Here is a 21,921-nt window from a genome sequence, read left to right as displayed (position 1 = left end):
TTTCATCTATTTTATCACTTTTAAAGAGGAAAAATTTTTAAAGAGCTATGAGCTTACAAATTTTGCAAAAGGGAGCCTGGGTGGCTCAGTTGGTTAAGCATCCAACTTCGGCTCAGGTCATGATCTCATGGTTCATGAGTTCAAGCCCCGCGTTGGGCTCTGTGCTGACAGCTCAGAGCCTGGAGCCTGCTTCACATTCTGTGTCTCCCTCTCTCTCTGCCCCTTCCCTGCTCATGCTGTGTCTCTCTCTGTCTCAAAAATAAATAAACATTAAAAAAAATTAAATTTTGCAAAAGAAAGATGCTGGGTAATTTAAAATAAGGTATATTTTAAGAATCTCCTTATCAACGTTTTAAAAATTCAGCCAGTATAGGGGCGCCTGGGTGGCGCAGTCGGTTAAGCGTCCGACTTCAGCCAGGTCACGATCTCACGGTCCGTGAGTTCGAGCCCCGCGTCGGGCTCTGGGCTGATGGCTCAGAGCCTGGAGCCTGTTTCCGATTCTGTGTCTCCCTCTCTCTCTGCCCCTCCCCCGTTCATGCTCTGTCTCTCTCTGTCCCAAAAATAAATAAACGTTGAAAAAAAAATTTTTTTTAAAAAATAAAAATTCAGCCAGTATATATTGAGTACCTACTATGTGAAAGACACATTATGGGCTGCTCCAGTAGACACAATAGTGATTGAGACAGAATCAAGGCCTTCAGGGAAGAGGCTCATGCAATCTCCTCTCCCTTCAAAGGATTACCTGCATAGAGAACTGTTTTTAAGAAATGTATGGCACTGTCTACATTACTCTTGAGATAAGAAAGCTACTACATTTCACCCTTGTGTTAGGGATGCCGACCCCCAGCACAGTCAAAACTCCATGTATAATTTATGACTCCCTAAAACTTTAATAGCCTACTGGTTGACCAGAAGTCTTACTGATAATACAAACAAGCAATTAACACATATTTTATATATGTATTATATACTGTTTTATTACAGTACAGTAAGCTAGAGAAAAAAGTTACTATGAAAATCATAAGGAAGAGAAAATACATTTACAATACTGTGCTGTAGTTACCTAAAACAATCATATGTAAGTGAACTTGTGCTGCTCACACCTGTGTTGTTGAAGGGTCGGCTGTAATTCTTATGTCTGAAATGGATCAATTTCTTCTGAATATTTGTATTAAAGTATTCACATTCAAGAAAACTTTTAAAATACAGAAAAGTAGGGGGCATCTGGGTGGTTCAGTTAGTTAAATGTCAGACTCTTGACCTCAGTGCAGGTCATGAGTTCATTGGGCTCCCTGCTGGGCATGGAACTTAAAAAAAAAAAAAAAAAAGAAATACAGAAAAGTAGAAAGAAAAAAGTCACATGTATATTCTGCATTTTACCATGGTAATATTTATGTCATACATACGGTTTTTTTGTTGGCTTTTCTTTTACCTGATGGGGTAGATAATGTTCTGTATCATTGTATAGCTTTGTAAACATGTTTTAATGATTATGTAATTTTAGAAAGAGTAGGTTTCGGGGCGCCTGGGTGGCGCAGTCGGTTGAGCGTCCGACTTCAGCCAGGTCACGATCTCGCGGTCTGTGAGTTCGAGCCCCGCGTCAGGCTCTGGGCTGATGGCTCGGAGCCTGGAGCCTGTTTCCGATTCTGTGTCTCCCTCTCTCTCTGCCCCTCCCCCGTTCATGCTCTGTCTCTCTCTGTCCCAAAAATAAATAAATGTTGAAAAAAAAATTTAAAAAAAAAAAAAAGTAGAAAGTCGGTTTCTATGTGTGTCAATAATCTGGCTATTCTATGGCAATTACTGATGTTATTTTATACAAAATGATTAATAAAGTCTCTAACCTGGGCTACTACTAAGAAATACTTTCTAAAGGTATTTGAAAAAAATAATGAACCAAGTAGCAGATTACTTTCAAATCTTTCTTTAAGAGCATCAAAATAATTTTATTTACTTAAAATTGAAATGTCAACTATGTGTAGTTTGACCTACATTAGAAATGGATTTTTTGAAATTGTGAAATGTATAAACATATATTTTTAGTAATTATTTTTGAGAGAGATAAAGAGAGGGCGAGCAGGGGAGGGGCAGAGAAAGAGGGAAATACAGCATCCAAAGCAGGCTCCAGGCTCTGAGCTGTCAGCACAGGGCTCAACACAGGGCTCAAACCCACGAACCATGAGATCATGACCTGAGCCAAAGTTGGATACTTAACCTACTGAGCTGCCCAGGTGCCCCAAACAGAAATATTTTTTGAATACAGTTTCCTTTAGAGAATTGTGTTCTTCTGAAATCATTTCTCATTACTCTGAAGGTAAAGTATTAATCATGCTGAATTTTTACTATTAGAGGGAATTTAATCTTACAGCTTTAAGAAAAACAAGAACTTCTGAATTCTGCCATGTGATTATTACAATGAAATTTATCTTAAATTCACCTTAATGGCCCTTTAGAAATATGATTTTATGTTTCAACAGGACTAGGAAAGTATTCCTAGGTGAGAGTTGCCTTTTTTTTTTTTAAGGTTATTTATTTTTGAGAGAGAGAACATGGGGGAGGGGCCGAGAGAGAGGGAGAGAGAGGACCCAAAGTGGGCTCTGCACTGACAGAAGACAGCTTGATGTGGGGCTCAAACCCACAAACGCTGAGATCATGACCTGAAGCAAAGTCCTGACGCCTTAATCACTTGACTGACTGAGCCACCCAGGCACCCTGAGAGTTGCTCTTTGTGAAGAGTCTAATGGAAACCTGAAGTGGGGAAAAGCTGAGCCAGCAGGTTGTCAGAGGGATGCAGCCTAGGAACTGCTGCCAGTGATATGCCTGAGGGAAGGGAAGGAGAGGGGATGGGAGGAGTTGGATGGAAAGTCCCTTATTAGCCTGAAGGCTAGGATGCCCTGACCCTCTGGAATCCCCCTCCCTAGTGAGAAAGCCAGCCAGAGTAGGAGAGAGGCTGGGGCAGATGGAAGAGTAAGGTAGTAATAACCAAAAAACTGATAAACTGGAAGAGTTCCTGACTGGAGAACCCTGGCCTAAACTGTAAATCAGTATTATTTTAAAGGAGATTTTGGCAAATGAATAAATACATGTTGGTGAATGAGTGAATGAATTGTTTTATCACCAAAAGATCTGGATATTTGTTTCTACTCTTAAAGTATTTTTTTCATTAATTTTTATGCCCAATTTACAATGCAAACACAATTTTTATTGAATTTTCACTGTCTCATATTTATTCAAACTAACACCTTCCCCAACTGCACAAATGATTTAGAAGAGCTTACAATAGGCAAAATATCAGAATAGGAAAGTGAGTGTATGATTCCAGCTCTCCAATCCTAGTGTTCCCATCTGTGTGATGATGATAGTAAATGTTTCATCATACCATGGCAGGGATAAAATGAGATCATGCATAAACATTGCTTGGCATACAACAAAAATGATGTATTAAAGTTAAGGCTATAAACTTGATACATACAGTTTATTAAGCTTAATTCTCTATTTCTCACTACCATTTTATTAGAGATTGTTAATTGAACAAAAAATACTTACATTAATATCTACAGTAGAAGAGATTTTATTCTTTGTAACTGTAAGCCCTATACTATCCAAGATACTGCTTTTCTTCCTAGAATTTGAGTTTCTCAATCTTGCATGTATGCACAATCCATGGAAAAATGTTCCCAGTAAATTCCTACAGCCTCCATCCATTTTCAACAGGCAATGAGTGGGTAGGTCTATATTTCTATTAATTACCAAAAAAAAGCAAGGAAAAGTTCAACATCATTGTCATTAGCAAGAAATAAAATGAGATTTGGGGTGCTTGGGTGGCTCAGTCAGGTAAGCATCCCACTCTTCTTTTGACTTAGGTCATGATCCTGGGGTTGTGCAATCAAGCCCCACATCGGTCTCTGCTCTGAGGGTGGAGTATGCTTGGGATTCTCTCTCTCTCCCTCTGCCCCTCTCCCTGACTCATGCACTCTTTCTCTCTCTAAAATTAAAAAAAAAAAGAAATATAATAATTAGAAGACTGAATTAGGCTAACAACAGTGTGGACTACTAAGTATAAATAGAAGAAAGTGAAGATGAATTTCGAAGGGACAATTTTGTACAAAAGTTGTACATTTATTTTACTTCCATTTCAGATCACTTCTATGTATGCTTTCTATGAAAGGAAACAGAAACTACTTGTGTTTTTTGTCTGTAGGTGGGTTTTCTGAAGGAAAGGATAGAGGCCAAATTCCAATACTGTTGACACAGTTGCCTGGGACTTTGGCCTCCAGAGAGATGGTACGTGGAAGGATGCAGAGCACAACCTGGGCTCTAGGCCCTATGGTGGCATGAAGCACCCATTCCTTGGGTGCCGCTGTAAACCTTCAGAGGCTAGAGCAGGTGGAGGTTAGATGGACACAGAGGAGATACGTGGAACCAGAGGGAAAAGCCTCACCTATATGTCCCTTTGCATTTCCATGGCCAAGGGAGAGTCCTAGTATATATAAATAAGTTGACCAGTAAAGCAGTGATACTCCCACCACCTGCTGATAAGTGCCTAAAACCTCACCATTCAAATGTAGGCCATTTAATTTAAAAACTCTGATATGTTTAAATCTAGAGAATTGTGTGTATTAGCAGAAGGAGGTAATGGAGCTTGAGTGGCTATAATATTTTAAGCTGTTCTGAGTTGTGCACAGCTTAGGAAAATGTGTGATTATAGAATCAATAAGAGAGCTCAAGACTGAATGGTTTAGGGTAGCTAAGAAAAAAAATTTATTTTTTTAATTCAAATCCAAGTTAGTTAACATATTGTGTAGTAATGGTTTCAGGACTGAAACTTAGTGATTCATCACTTACATATAACACCCAGTGCTTACATATAACACCCAAATGCACTCCTTAATGCCCATTCCCCATTTAGCCCATCCCCCACCCAATGCCCTGCCATCAACCCACAGTTTGTTCTTTATATGTAAGTGTCTCTTATGGTTTGTCCACCTCTCTGTTTTTCTCTCATTTTTACTTCCCTTCCCCTACATTCATCTGTTTTGTTCCTTAAATTCCACATGAGTGAAATCATATTTGTCTTTCTCTAATTTCGTTTAGCATACATAATACACTAATTCCGCCCACGTTGTTGCAAATGGCAAGATTTATTCTTTTTGATTGCTGAGTAATATTCCATTGTGTGTATGTACCACATCTTCTTTATTTGTCAGTCGATGGACATTTGGCCTCTTTCCATACTTTGGCGATTGTCCATAGTGCTGCTATAAACATTGGAGTGCATGTGCCCCTCCAAATCAGCATTTTTGTATCCTTTGAATAAATACCTTGTAGTGCAATTGCTGGGTCATAGGGAAGAAAAAATTTTAAACTTTTAACTGGGACCAGTCCTAAACTATCCACCACCAGGAGGACTTAATCCTTCAAAGAGTTAAAACTAATATGAGGAACACTATAAAAACTGACTAGGATATAGACATCCAGAATTGCACTTTTGGGTGTGGAGACTCTTAGGAACCTTATCTACTGGGGCTAGAGCACCCAGCGTTCTTATCGTTTTGAACTAAGTTGTTTTCTGTGAACATTTCCAGTGTTATAAAAGTATGTAGGATCTCATGTATTGGACACAATTGAGTCTTATTCTGCCATATTTGTGTTTAATTCATGATTTTTTAATTGGATTTACTGGTATTATTTCTCAAATAGTGACAAGAGTTTTTTGTCTCAAGCAAATTTATTTAGTTACATCTTTCTAGGTTAGTAGTTCTCTGCCAAGAAAATACGGCAAAATCATTTGATAGCTTTTGCAAAATACACACACTCAGACCTTCCCCTTCTGAATAACAATTGCAAAACGGATGGGGCAAGAGGTAGTGCAGGTATGTGGTGTTAGAAGAAGCTATCCTGATAATTCCATTGCCAGCTTCTCATTTTGAAAATTGCTGTTCTAATGGAACCAATGCTGTTCAATTACCAGAAAACAAGCAAAGAGTTTAACATTGAATCTCACTTAAACTTGGCAAAATTGTTCAGTATCTTGTTGGAATAAATCCACTTTACCTTCCATGTAGATTTCATCTAGCTAGTGTCTTGCTAAAAAGGAAGTCCATGTATACAGGCAGTGAAATATACTGTGTTGATGCTTGTTAAATACCCTTCCATTTATGTACACTTGTAACTGAAATTTTGTTGTCTTCCATGCTCTGGAGGATTTTTTGTATTTATTCATAAGAGTTCTGAGCAAAAGGCTGGATTTTCAAAGTTGTGCTAAGGTTTAATATCTGTTTAACATGTTCATTGAATTGTTATTTGAGGTTATTTGCCTAATATGTACTAGTCACCATTTTTAGTTTGTAGGTTAAAGTTATTATTTAAAAGTGGTAAAATTCCAAGACAAGTACGGGCTCTGTCACTTTGAGAAAAATTTATGAAGTAAAAATATTTTCTTTTGGTACACAGTTACTGTTATACAATGTCTTCACAGGGTGTAAAGGCTTGGTATTTATCTGTTTTAATTACAGAGCACAGAGTATGGTGCCAGAGTACGGTTAGCATTTGTGACTAACTTAAAAGAAGTGAGTGTCTTGGTGAGAAGTTCACAAGGTTGGTAGCTATAGCTGAGTTTGGTGAACTGACTAGAGCTCCAGTCAGCGATGGTATATGTGAATGCCAAGTACTAAGAATTTCAGGAATGTAGAATTGCACAGCACTGATAAAGTTTGCTTTGTTCCCCTATGTGACTTGACCCATTGAGAAAACGTGGTTCCCTAGGAAGTTTTAATAGTTCAAAGTCCTTAGTTAATAAAGCAAAAGGGCTCAACATAATTCAGCTTGTTTTCACCTGCTGCCTCAAAGATTAACTTTCTTAACCTTAATGGGATAGAGTTACCCTTTGCTTTGAGAAAGTAATTTATGGAGCTCTTCACATTTGTTAGTTTCAGTAAACATGACACTGTTTGTGTGGATTTTGTTTTGGTTTTGGGTTTGGTGTCCCAAACTACTAAGACTTTTGCAACCTGAGAATCTTACGGTAACTTCTTCTAAAAAAATCTCAGGGAAAGGCATACCCACTGTTCTGTATTAACTTAATCTTTCACTAGACTAGGAAGCGTTTCGAATTCCTTCAGGAGAGTAGTGACCGATAGAGTTTAACCTTCAGTTTTCCTCATTTATTTTCATAAGAGAATGGGAGTGGAATTCAAAACATTCAAATTTGGAGTTAATGTGCGTCACTCTGTTGCGAGTGATAGGTTCTGTGTTTTTCCAGTGGGAAACTTTGATCCACAAACTGATCTATGCCTGTTATAGACCTCATTATTACTTTCTACTTTTCTCCTGATTGTTGCATACTCTTTCAAAAACCAGCTGACTATACAAGTTGTCTCTGGGAGCAGATTTCAGAGCAAGAGTGGTATATAAAAGCACGTAAGTCTCTTTTTTTAATCAGAATTTATAATGTTTGAAATAGACCTTTTATATTTTCATTGAGAGTCTAAGTTCACTTAGGTGTAGTATTTAATGTTAATTTGTACTTTATGTTGTTAACATAATTTAATTTTTCTGTTTGGTCATTTTCACTCAAAGAGGGATTTTAAATTGCATAATACGAATTGGAGCCCTATTAAGTAATTCTGCCTTGTTTATTTCTTAGCTAACAATAATGGATGAAAGCAATTTGCATATATTTTCTTAGTCTGTCACAAAATCCTACAGGAACTTGGTAGATGATTAACAGACATGAAGCTTTTTGTTTTAATATTGAGACATTTTCTAGAATATTTCTGCATTGGAATGAGAGTTGAGTAACATACACAATTACTTCTTGTGCATCTTAGAAACACCTGCTAGGAACCAGTATGCAGGTTAACAAAACAGAAAGAAGGTATATCCCTCTTGACAGTGAGCGACTGTAAACATCCTCGACTGGAAGCTGTGAAGCCACAGATGGGCTTTCAGTCGGATGTTTGCAGCTGCCTACTGCCTCAGACTTCAAGGAGCAATTATCTTGTTAACTAAAACTGAATACCTTGTTTTCTTTTTGATTCATTTTTACAGAGCTTGGGTGAAAATGGTATGAATTAAATGACTTTTAAACTATCTCTTTGCGTCTTCAGAGGACTTCAGAGGGGCAGGAGGAGAGGTGCTCTGTGTATTGAATTTGCAATATCAAAAAAGAAAGGGAAAGAAAAGAAAAGAGAGTATTCCTGAGAGAAGTGAGGAAATGTTTTATAGTATTTCTGTTCTAAAAAAAAAAAGTGTACTAGGGCAATAGTTCACAAATCACTCTAAACAGTGATTTGTCCTGCTGTTTATATGTAATTTCAAAATATGTGTTTTTTAGAGCCATTCACAAACATTTCTATGAATGAAACCTAAATTATTTGAAAACAGAAAAAAGCAAAGCCCAGAGTTAATTCACTTTCACATTATTAATTAAACTTATTTTCTCATAGGATCAGTCTTTAAGTAATAAAGTAGTTTTCAGTTTAAAAAAGTACCTAAGATAAACCAATCTTTGAAAAATCTACTTTGTTTTATGTAATAGCACATATCTCTTAAAAGTGATACATGCATCAAATGCTACCCTAACTATATGAAGGCATCCTAATACTTTTGAAAGAATCCTGTTATGGACCTCTGTGAAGGATCCAACAACTTGTATTTTTTGTAAATCTGTGTCTTATGGCAGATTTTTTAAAACATGAGACACTTAAATAGTAGAAATGAGATACATAAAAGGAGATGAAAATGGCATCCTTTGTCCTCTAAAACACTGTATTTTCTAAACATGCATTGTTGTCATTAATGTAGAATTTATAGTTATTGTTTCCTATTTAATACTCACTGATGATGTCAGTAAGAGGTGATACTGAAACAGTGTGACCACTATTTAAATTTTGTCCAGGCTACAGTTGAACATTCTCATTAGCTGAGATGGAAGGAGCATGTATAGAAGTGCGTTTAAATTTCTCTCATACATAAAGCCATCAAGTGAAAACCTCAATTAGTCATGCTGGGCCATGAGAGGTTAGTAGGCTGTCACTGGGAGGGATGAAGGCTTTCCATCTGCTAGGCCCTGAGGTCTGGAATTAAGAATGTGGCTTGTTTTTTAATAGGTAAACTTAAAACACTGAGAGCAGGTAACTCAGCTGTGTCCCGGGGAACTTAACCACATTTCCTAGGTAAATTATGATAGGTTTGGAGAAATGAGTAAACTTTTCCTAGTTCTTTGACCTTCACTTTCTTTAGATTCTCCTCCTATGTTACTTCATATCCCTGACCTTGCCTCATTGCCCTCTAAATTTTCCATTTCCCACCTATTTAGTTATTTGCCTCATTTAAGTGATTACATGTTAGAATATTTTAGTTTGTAAAAATCACAACTTTCTCAAATACTCTTAAAGAAATATAAATCTCCAGAAAATATGCTGGATAGTTTTGAAATTAATATCTGTAATATTTTATGTCTCAGGCCCCATATTTCACTAGGAAAAATCTAAAATGCTATTTTAAAATAATTCAAAAGTATCCTGTTTATATTTGGAATAAGATCTGGATGCAATTTTTTTATTTCACAAAAATATCCAACTTTAAAAATTTACAGTGTTAGATATCTACAACTACATAGACAGTTATTTGCACTTAAGTAGGATAAATTAATATTTAGCATAAATTAGAAACTGTTGCTAATTGCTTTCATGTGGTTTTCCTTCTTTATAAAAATTTTTAAAATTTTATGTTCATATCAGCATAGTAACATATCATGTATGATTAGGACATAAAACTCTTGAAATGGGCCACCATAGGTCGGTTACTGAGAATAAAACATTGTTAAAATGTGTGCTACATAAATATAACATGACTGTTGCTGTAAAGTTTATAATGTAAAACAAAAAATAGCACCACACTGAGTAATCATCATAACTATTGCATGTTTAATTTTTGTTTGTGATTTGCGAAAATAAAAATGGGTACATCATTAAAAGGGAGATTTCTATAGGTGTAAGAGGTCCAAAAGTGGCACTGGTGACTCATTTAAATGATACTAATTTTCCCTGACCATAAAACTAATTTGAACCTGGACTCCATTTTGTAGTGATGCTACCCATAATATTACAGATGTGTAAAATCTTTCCTCTGTTAAAGAATAACTAAAACCAGGGGTGAGGACAATGAGGGCAAAGGAAGCTACATAAGAATATAGTCTTAGTAGCTATACCTGTGAAACATATCCTTGCCCAAACACATGCTATCACAATTGCCTTGTTTTCTTTAAAACTGTAGCTAAATATTATGGTTGGGGTGTGGAGTGGAAATATCTTTCTTGAGTGGTGTCATTTGTGGTGGCTTAAAAATTATAATGTACAGATACCAGTTGTTTTTCTGTATCCGAGTGCAACTGGAAGTTATTTTTCTTAATATTTAAAATGACTTACTGAATTCTTAAAGATGGTTCTTAGTGAACTGTTTTAGCAGTCTCACTACAGTAATGGAGAAAACTTTCTTCATATGGTACTATGTCAGAATAAATACTCTAGCTATAGAAAATATGGTTGATAATATATGCTGTAGTTGTTTGTGTGCACTGACCAAGCTATTAAATCATTTAAGAGATTGGGTTTTTTATGATTATTGTTTTTCCCCTTCATTTTTACTCTTCCTAATGGCAGAAATCCAGTAAATAAAATGAAGAAAAAAATCTCATCCTCTGAATGTGCTTATTATTAGAAATAGTAGTCAGTGAATTAAGTATTCTTAACAGGCTTCTTCAGTTGTTACGCACGAATAAGTATCTCTCACTAATACACACTTCTTAAATCTTCAGTGTGAGGAAGGTGGTGGGCAAGTTAATGTTGCCAAGTGATACTTAATCTGCCTTTCCTAATTTGTATATCTAATTATTATATAAACTTAATGATGCAGTACTTTGAGACTAGAGGCTTTTTAATGCAAATTAAAACAAAGTAGAATGGGGATTCATTCAGCATAAACACTAAATGTGAACTTACTGTCCCCAAAGGCTTCAGTGCCCTGCATGGTTAGAGAAAGTAATGAATGAACTCCTTCAGGTACCTTAACAACGGAGCAAAATCAGAATCTCTCCACAGCTCTCATTTACAAAATGACACCATGAGATCTCACATATGAGGTACCTTACTGGAAAGAGTGTTGGAAAATATAAAATGTTATGCAATGTGGTAATGTGTCATAAGCTTGTTATTCTCAATATGCTTCTTTGCAGAGACTGAACTACATTTCTGAATTTTGGATTTGGTGTTTTTCAGCTAAGGAGTTAAACTCTTGCAAAGAATAAATGTTGATGATACATACCAGTGAAGGAAAATGTATGTAAATAAATGTCTCATGCCATAAAAGAGTAGTACTTGCAGTCAAGATTCCCACAGTAGAAATACATTTATTTGCAGGATGTGTGATGTTAATGAATAGAAACTATTGTCCTGCTTAAATGATTTATTTGCACTGAGTGTTAAGTATGTTGAAATGAGTGCGAGAATTGGTAGAAGTTATAAATTCAAATATTCAGCTTAGAGGATTGATGTTTTATACATAATACATCTTTCCAAGTGCCTATTAAGGAAATTATTTTGCTCAATTTCTTACTCTTTGTTATGTTAGATTAAAATTATTTTTGGAATTACAATCTTTCAACTATGGAATGCCCATCTGGAAAATCTAATTTTGAAACATTTATTCTTTTTCATATGCTTTCAGTAGCTTTCATGGCCATATAAGATATATAGTTTTCTTTTTCTAATTTTCATTCTACTCTCTTACCCAAGTAAATATGTATTTTGCTTAAAATAAGTTCTGACAGTCAAGCATTGAATAAGAAATTAGGAAATTTGCACACTGTTCATGGGAAGAATAATGTTCAGCTGTATCTTGAACCAATCATCTAATCTTCCTATAGTTTTGGGGCTGATTTTCTTGATTTCTTGAAACTTATTCCTAAATCTCTGAGTAGTTAAAATGAATCATCATGAATTATTAGAAATTCTAAAAATGTAAGGCTAATCAATTTAATCTAATCTATTAAATCTATTAAATTAACATAATAGCAATTTACTATATATATATGTGTATATATATATATATACACACACACACATATACATATATACATATATATATATATATATATATATATATATATATATATATACATACTATAGAGAAGAATCCATTCAGGTGGTTGTTACAAATTCAGTGTGTGTGAATGTATATGATATGCTAATAGCTAATTAAAACAAGGTTTAAAATCGCTTTCAGTTTCTCACCTGAGTTAACACCAGGACTAGTAGTAGGAAAAGTTATGGTTATGTTGAGGGTTAGAAAACAAGCTCCCAGGAGGCCGATGAGCAGTCCATGCCCTGAATCTTGGATGAGGTAGCTCACTTTTCCTGAAAAAGTATAAAACTCCTAGGGTTGACTCACACTTAACACTACTAATTATTTTTAAGTTAGGGAAGAATAGGAGAATACCCATGAAAACAGAAGGATTTTTTTCTTATGAAGAGCGATTAATCTGTATCTTAAGGTATTACATAAGGGCTACTGTGCATAAATGCTGTACTGCCCCTCTTTTGGATCCTCTTCTGAAGGAGGTCTTTATGATTCAGCTCATGCCCCATCTTCTGCTGTCCCCAGCTTTTAAAGCTGAAGCCACATCGGAGTTCTGCAAACAACCTTGCTCCATTCCTTTGCATTCCAAGCCTTTGCCTCAGCTCTTGCCTCTGCATAGATTGAATACTCTTTTTTTCCTCACGTGTACCCCAAAACACATACAGCCACACACACATATGTGCATGAACACTCCTACTTTAGGTATCATACTTCATGTCATTTCTTCAGGGGAAGTCATTCCTTTCTCTTCAGGCCATGGGCTCCTTCTTTGTCCTGAGATAGGAATCATAAGAAGCAATTCATCTTGTGAGATTCTGAGGGGAGATGTATTTCAAGCAGAGGGAACAAACAGTAAGTGCAAAGGAACAGAAGTTGGATCAGGCAAAAATTATAAAGTATTCTGGTTTAGAGTGAGCAAGATAGGGTCAGAGAAGTAAATAAGGGACAGACATTGTAGGGCCTTGTAGGCCATCTTGATGAGTTTGAATTTTACTGATAAGCATCAGATTAGTACTTGTTACTGTGAAAAGTTCTCTGAATTTTGGATTCAGTTTAACTAAATGATAGGACCTCAATCATGACCGACCCTATCAGAATGTGGCTAATATAACTGCTTGCTTCAATAAATATTGAATACCTATTTGTATAAATAATCATGAATGTTAGGGGCTTAAGGATACAAAGTTGAAAAGGACTTGATTCCTGTGATTGCTAACAAGAGTGGGATGAGATAATGTCATGTGGACCAGAAACCCAAGATTATGTAAATTCTACCTGAGATTAGCTGCCCCTTACTGAAAAGATCTCACAGGAAATACATGCTAAAAGAAAAAAACAAACAATAATGTCACCAAGTAGAGCATCATCTTCGGCCCCAGTATGGAATACAAATGAACCAGGCTACACTGGGGAATCATTTATTTCACATTCCTTTAGCCTAGAGCACTAATATCAAGCAGTTCTATTTATGAGAGCTCTTGAGTAACAGAGAGTGTCTGAGATGATGAAAGAGAAAAATAGGGACCCATCCCAGAGCATACCTTACCACTTACTCTTAGGAGGAAAAACAGCCATGAGGGAGTTTGTCCAAATGGGATAAAGACAATGCCATGCCATCGTGAACCTTCAGCTGAGCCCAAGAAAGTATCAGCAACATTCCTCCTGTTTGTGTATGTATCTGAGGTAGGAGCAGGGGAGGAAGAAGGAGGAGGGCATGAAAGGGTACTAATATGCACCTCTACTCTCCCCTCAAGCAATTTTTACTTAGGTGGAGTTGGTGAAATACACGTAACATTAGTAATAGCGGTGCATCGTGTCCTAAGTAGTGGTAATAATAGCGAAGTACTGGCTGACATTTATTGAGGGTGTGCTATTGCCAGGCATTGTTCTAGATGCTTTGTATTAACTCACAGTTTAGTCCTCACAATAGCCCCATGAAGGCGGGTGCTATCATAATTTTATAGATAAAAAAACTAAAGCACAGACAAAGTGATTTGCTCAGGGTCATTTAGTAAGTGGCAGGAACCTAAAATAAAAAATAAGAAGTGATGAAGGATTGTGGAAAGCATTTGAGCTATACTTTCTTCAAGTTGAGGACATGAGGAAGTACAAGGGAGAGCGATGTTTGAGTGCAGGGAGCGTGCATGCCAGGAAGGTGCCTGGGCTGGCCAGATTGCTGCCTGATTGGCCCCCTTAGCAGGTCATGGGGAACCAGGAAGCCATGCAGTCAGAAACTGCTGGAATATTGTGGAAGTTTTGAATATGTGGCACAAAAATATCTTTTTAAGCTTATGGCAAGCTACACTTTTAAATCGTGTTGAATTATAGGATAAAGTTATTATGCAGAAATGTTTTGTTTCCCTTGAAAGCTAGAAAACAAGGGATGGCTCTCCCTGCATCTGTAAATAGGCTGCTGTTTTTCTTTCTTTTTGTAGTTGTAAAGAATCATTCATGCCAGTGTAGTTAATGAGCTTCCGCAGCTGTTAAATGAAATTATATATTCTGTTCAACTAGGGCCTTCTAATGCTGCCATTGTCTCCTGGCCATCTTGGTGCCTTCTCTAGCACCAGGATACTTCTAAATCACAATGGCCTGAGTTGTTCTTAGTCCAGGAGATTCTGAGGTCTGGGTCAGATAAGCCTGCAGAAAGAGAGGCTATTTTAGCAAAGGTAGTCATAATAGGATGTTATTTTTCTATATCACAGCTGCCCTCTTCAATAAGGACTGTGAGGAATGCTAGAAGGGAACTATTCACAATTGTCTAAAAAAGATTTTTAAAGCAAAATTCTTATCCATCAAATTATACACAGACACTAACTTTCGATCTTCCAAGTAGGGCACTTAACCAACTGCATAGATAGCTCTGGCTGAGGGATTTGACTGTGACTTGCTTCTTCTCTTCCTTCATGATGTTTCTTTGTTCCACACTTGTCAGAAGTGGAGCTTCCTGGTCAGGTCTTTTAGTATATGTTTGAAGATTTTCCAATCCCCCAGACTATTATTGCTCTAAATTTAGACTTTCACATCTAGTCTTCCTCAACTGTTTCTCTGAAATGCTCACTTTCCTCTTATGCACTCAAAAAATAATGTCACCTCCCCATGTGCCACCAGGAAGTCATTCCTCATTCTCATGCCACTGGGCTCCACTCTGGGTTTCTGATATGCAGCCTGCTGACCTCTCCTGGACTGTGCTCAGTGGGGGTCTTCGCCCTGCTGTGGTAGTGGGACTGGTTGTTCCAGATTTTGGCTAACTGTACAAGTTTCTCTCACTGTGCAGGATTTACAAATCTCCATTGCTTCTTCACAAATGCCCCTTTTTTCCAAACACCTAATTCTTTCTCCTTCTCCATTGAAAGATGTTTGGATTTCTTTCCACAATATATGGAATATATATATTTCTTTCCAAAATATATGGTATTATTGTACCATATATTTACCACTGGAAAAAATTATTTGCTAGGCAGTATTTGACCATCTACTGCATGAAAAACCTAGTCTATGGCTTCTGGGTTAGCATAAATAACTAGTTAAAAGTTAATCCTGGTGAAATATTAATTTAACCAATTAAATGATACCTAAGAGTTGAGCAAAGGAGAACCAGTGAATGAGCATAGGAAACAAAGATGCATATGAATAGATGCATGCAGACATATGGCAGCTACATATACTTTCCATTTCTTTGCCTTCCTGACTCTTATAAGACCATTCCATAGGTGGTCAGCCGTTTGTTATTTACTCATTTGAGCTGTTTGCATAATAGGTGTCATTAATCTAATTGCGTTAATCTGATCATCAATTATGTCCATCTGCTCCTAACACCACAGCAATATGTACATTCTCTTATAAGCTCTTGTGCATGTCTTCACTTTTATTGAAGAGGAAATTTATTTCAATTAAAAGTGACGAAAATATCTTTGAAGAGGAAAAACATTGATTAATGAAAAGAGAAAGCCATGAGAGCTTTTCATGCCTTGGTCTCTGTTTATATTACTAAGGAGATGTTAAAAATACAGTCTGGAGCCTAGCATATATTCTGTTACTGGAGCGTAACTGCCACTTCTGAAATATTGCTTAATAACATGTTTTCAAATAATCTGATGCCATCTCTGCCAAATTAATCTCTGAACTAATGAGAGTCCTTTCTGGGCTTTACAGATCTGCCTAGAGATGTGTAATAAAAGGTTTATACTCTAGGAATGCTACAGTGATAGTATTTATGTGGCTTGGCTAGAAATAGTCGCTCTCTTAACATGGTGGGTGTTTAAGATGAAGACTGTCCCTGGCATTGTACAGCACAGTAAGAACATTGGCCTGCTGACTAAACAAATATGATTGCCAAAGTGAATTATTAAATTCCAACTGTCCTCTCTTGCTAGAGAATTTCACTCCTTTTTCTCCCACACAGCTTCCTACTTTTTATTAGATGAATAGTTTTCAGCTCTTGCAAATAATTGCTGTATTTTGCTAGTCATTACTGCAGCAGTTTCCCACTGTTTATATTTTGAAACTTGCACTTGGAAGAGTCCCGTTGAAGCAGAGCAAATAAATATGTGTGTGCATCTGTGCAAATATTTATCTAAAATTTCATTATTAAAAGTCTCAGTGAACTTTCAGTCTAACCACTGTGCCTTGTATCACTTTTGAGACAGTCACATCATCAGGCTACTGTTACTTTACTAAACATGGGTGACTTCATTCCAGTGTTTCCTTTAGAGGACTATTTGGGAGACTCCCTTCCAATAGAGGAAGTGGGTTGATGAGGGCCAGTGTTCTCATTCCCGATCCTTCACATCTCTGAAAAGCTGCATCCTTTGTAGAAAATAGATCTGTATGTGTGCCAAAGTGTAACCCTGATGTTCATCAGGGGAGGGAGAGGAGGTCACATATTCCTTGTCTGTTTCAGCAGTAATCCTCCCATTTGGCAAGAGTTTGAGAGGAAGTATTTAACAATGGGATTTTATAAAATTCAATGTAGTAAAGAATGTTTTTATATTTGAATAGATCTAAGGAAGTTTTCTTTTTCTCCCCCCTGATAAGTGGAGGGTATTTAAGGGTAATGGTATCTGTGGATTTGTTGAGAGGATTTGGCTCTTTTTTTGAACTTTGTGGAATAATTATTTTTCCATTTTATCATTTCCATGAAAGGTAATCCTCAGAATAAAAAGCTGTAGTCTCTTCATACTGATCTTAAATATTTTGCTTAAGGGGAATTAGTGAGGAAATAACAGTCTCTCAGGAAGGTTTAAAACTGTGATTTTATTCAGCAACCAGAGCTCTTTTAATGTCTCCCACCATGCTAGAAACTATGAAGTTATTTTCTTTTGCACACTCAAAAGTATTTTTAAAGTCTTAAACCCAAATAGCTTTATGTTAAAAATAAAAAGTTGCACAAAGTAGAGGAAACGATGCTCTTGTCATCATCCCCTGTTTGCTTCCAACCATGTGAGGACTTCAAAGGCTGAAGGCACGTTTTCTAGGTCTAGGGCGCCTATCAGATAGGGTCAAATGGTTAGTTAGCAGTTACAGTCGAAAGAGGCCATCTGCTGAGGAATAAAGATAGACCTCTTTCCTCTAAGATGCACTAGGTTTACAACCTAGGATAAAAAAAATGGTGTAGGTCTTCATTAGCCAGTAACCCATGTCACCATAATACAGAGCAATAGTTACCCAAAAGTGTTTCAGTGTCTGCTACCAAAAAAAAAAAAGGAAGGCAAAGTAATCACTAATGCACATTTTAATTTATTGTACAGTCTATTTAGATTTTGTTAATATCTAGTCTTTATTTAAAGTAATTTTAAGCAGATATATTTGGCACAGATCATCAGAACATCACAAACCCTTCCTCTTATTAGAGACATTAAGTTACTTGGTCCACATCCCTGTCAAATGGCAACTCCATCAATTGGTCATTCAGACAATATTTCATTATCTCCTGATCTCCTATTTTGCACATAAAAAATTCATCCATTCATTTGATGGGTGTTTACTGAGCCCTTCACACAAAGATATGGCAAAGAACAATGCAGCTTCATTTCAAGGAGTTGGTGACTTAAAAGGAGATAAAAACATGAGAATTATTGATTGCATGAGAGAACCTGTGGTGGAAGTCGTGTTGAGAGTTTTAAGAGGAGGGGTGTACAGAGAAGGTCTATTGAACTTAGTGTGAGAATCAGAAAACAGTTCACAAAACTTTTTGAACATATTGAAGGACAAGCAGACCCTAGGTGAGTGGATGAGTTGAGCAGATACACCAGAAAGGTAAAGAGCACTTACAAAGGGTGGAGGTGTGGAGAGCAGAGCCTACTTAGGAAGAGCAACTGGTGGATCATGCTGCCTGAGTAAGTGTGAGAGGAAGACCATGGACATAGCTGAGGAATATGACATTTAAAGATGAGCAGCAAAAGATGCCAGGAAAAGAGCCAGGAGAGGAGGAGGAAAATGAGGCCATAGGTATAGAGGGAGTAGAGAATTCAAGGAGGGAGAAGTCGAGAGTATCAGCAGCTTCACAAAGATGAAAGAATTTTAGCCTTGAACAGGAGAGGCGTCTTTCCTGTAAATAAGAAAAGATGAGTGGACATAGAACAGACTTGAGCTGGGACACAGTAATGTACTTTATGACAGAATGAACCAGATGAAGTAGGGAGTGAGGTAAGTCATGCCTGAGAGGGATGAAAATAGGGAGGAGGAGCAGGTTTGAAGAAGCTGCTGTGAGCATAGAAAAGTTGACAGAGGAAGCTATTCTGTGCTTCACTGAGGGTCAGCTGAGATTAGAGGCCATAAATTTGGAGAGACATGTATCCACTTGTTGGTGTCACTTTTTCCAGACTTAAATTCAAAATCCAAATATAGGCACAAAGGATGGGAGAGTATTATGCATTGGAAATCCCACCTGAGAAGGAAATGTGCCATTGGTTTGGGGCACCATCACTGTCACTATAAGGGGAACATGATGTTGTATGCAACTTTGGGCTATTTTGATAAATTATATATTTGGCTTATCTAGAAGCAGCTGTTGTAACCCCCTGTCCTCCTGTCAGCACTCAAGAGTCTTTGGTTGTGCCATGACCTCAAAGTGCCAAGAGTCCAGAGATCTGGCTTGGCTCAGTAGAGTTTGGAGTGGAATGTTACATTTCTGTGACTTCTCATATTTATTTCCCTCTCTTCTCAAGCATTACAGGCTGACCTGTATACTTCAGTGCTTCACTGTGTACAGTAGTATCTGATTTATTTGACCCTATTCAAGAATGAACTGATCCGCATAATTTCTAGATAAGTGAATTATTTCCCATTTAAAACTAAAACAACCAAACAAAGACAATTTCTAAGATGTATTAACATCGGTCTCTATAAAGAGAGTAATGGACCTTATTTATAGCAGTTTCTTGAAGACTTTGGGCCATGGCTATAAATATCAATTAGTGGACCATGTATGCCTGTTGAGTGCATTCAAGCCTCTGGGTTTTGTTTGTTTGTTTGTTTTCAGTTTTGGTTTTGGGTGTTTAAGAGTTTTGAGGAGTCATTTCCTTGATAATTAGTCTGCCAAATCACATATCTTACATTGTTTTCTGACTGCTAATCTTCTGAGTAGCAAGGATTCCATGCCTGATACTCCTCTATCCCACATAGCACCTAGAACAATGCAAATGGAAGCTCCATAAATACTTGGATAATTTCTAAAGATAGCACAGTTCTCTTAATGTCGACAAAATCACATTAGCTTTTTGGGGAGCAATCATCAGTATTAAGCCAGGTTGGGCTTAATGTCGATTAAAATTCATTCCTTTTTTTGCATGAATTGCTCTTTTGCCCCAGTTGGTACTTGTTTGGCTCAATTCCTGAATTTAAATAGGTATTTACATTTATCCATAAGACAACCCAAGAGCAGCAGTTATGTCACCTTCACTGCATAAGAAATATCTTAGAAATGTTACCTAATTGTTAAGTTAGATTCAACCTGTTTCACTAACCTGTCAAAGTCCTTTTGGATTCTGATCCAACAGAATTTTATGTCTGATTGGGAAAGCCTTCATTCTCTAGTTTAACTAAAGATACTGATAAAGATTAAAATTGTTGCATACAAAATGTCCATAATCCTGGCTCTCAGGGCTCTCCTCCAGGTTGATCTCTTGCAGTCCTCGGTTCCTTTGGGGTACAGTTGTTGAGCAGTGAATCTTCCTGATTGTATTAGGATCCAGATTAAATTTCTCCATAAGTACATGAAAGACTTGGTCAAATACACTTTGCCCAAATATTTTCTCTGTCTGCCTGTTCAGTAATCCTATCAAAAAGGGAAGAAATAAAAATCAACACCCCTATTGTACTAATAATACCTGCCTGCCTTCTCTCCCGGGTCCTTCTCAGAAAAGATAAAAGATAATTTTGGATCCCAGAGGATTTCAGACATTGGTGTATTCATTTAATAAACATATATTAAGCAGTTATTCTGAACTGGACTCTTGTGCTAAGAGTTTAGGATACAGCTGAACAAGTCAGACATTGTCTCTGCCCTCCCCAGAAATGTCCATTATTGCCTGGCTGCTCTCAAAGAAGCTGACGGGTGGGGCTTGAGTGTAAAGCAGCTGTTCTAAGTAGTAGACAGACCAAAGCTGGGAAGTAGCATGTGCAGAAGTGGAAGTTTTTCAAGTTACTGAAATTATAACATAAAATATGGTGCCAAGGTCTGGAGAGATTGGGAAACTGGTTGCACTATGAAACAAATAAACCCTAAGAAATTGAAATTTGGAGCAGCTTGTTTTCTAAAACATTTGGCGTTAATAGACTTCACTCTAGTAATTCAAGTGCATACTACGGATAACTTTCACACACACTGGTTAACATGCTATAAAAATGCCACTGTCATCTGAAGTAAATGTCTTTTGAACTTAGAACTGCCATGTAAGAATTTCGATTCTTTTGCCACAGAGGGAAAAAAGACCTAGCAGAACAATGAATCAATTTTTTACTACATTGCCTAAATCTAATGTTCTTCAGAGAGTTTTCAGAGAATTACTTTCGCAACATCCATCTCTCCCACTGTTTCTCCAAAGGCCTTGTATTAATCATTTCCTGAAAGTCCTTCTTTGTTTAGGTGTGTGCTACACCTGGGCTGACTCTTACACAGACTTCAAAGTTAATCATACCCCATGCTAGGATCTCAAAAGGACCATAGGTGGAGAAACATAAGATAAACGGCCCAAGACCCCTTACCCTAGCTCCATTCCTTTTCCCATTTGCCAGTGCAACTTATTCCTGAGTCTAAGTTTAGTAGCCCCACTAGAAAAGACTGCATGAAAGCAATGTTCATTCTTCCTTTGGAGCCCACTCCTTTCAGGAGCCTATGTGTCCAGCTTCCCTTCAACCCGTAAGAGATCCCATAGGCCAGGGTGTTTGTGCTCAAACCCAGAAGTTACGTGTAAGACAGAAGGGAAAGAAATGTTTTCTTTTCCTCTTACTTTGCATATGTCCTGCTAGTCTCTACTTCCCTTTCATGAAAAATCCTTGTTTCTCTATATAGTAGCTTCTGGCACAAATGGATGTAACACTCAGATGTGGAAACTTACCTAAATGAAATTGGGCAAATATGTGACACCAGATATAAACACGACTCACTCCCTTGCTTCATTTAGTCTTGCTTCTTTTAGTTTCAGTAAGAAAGGCCTTACCAGACCCCCACCTCATTTAAATTTTTTTTTCAACGTTTTTATTTATTTTTGGGACAGAGAGAGACAGAGCATGAACGGGGGAGGGGCAGAGAGAGAGGGAGACACAGAATCGGAAACAGGCTCC

At 37.1% G+C, this 21,921-nt stretch overlaps 1 long non-coding RNA gene across 1 annotated transcript; it reads left to right on the top strand.

Moving 5' to 3' along the window:
- Positions 1 to 1,759: 1,759 nt before the first annotated feature.
- On the top strand, positions 1,760 to 20,859 carry LOC147581021 (uncharacterized). The gene is made up of 2 exons (XR_015251317.1): positions 1,760 to 7,416; positions 11,234 to 20,859. It is a non-coding gene; the product is annotated as an uncharacterized LOC147581021 (long non-coding RNA).
- Positions 20,860 to 21,921: the final 1,062 nt, after the last annotated feature.

This window comes from Puma concolor, chromosome B2 (genome assembly GCF_028749965.1).
Source record: "Puma concolor isolate L17-30 chromosome B2, mPumCon1.1.hap2, whole genome shotgun sequence".
NCBI lineage: Eukaryota > Metazoa > Chordata > Mammalia > Carnivora > Felidae > Puma > Puma concolor.
This window is presented reverse-complemented; position numbering and strand designations above follow the sequence as displayed.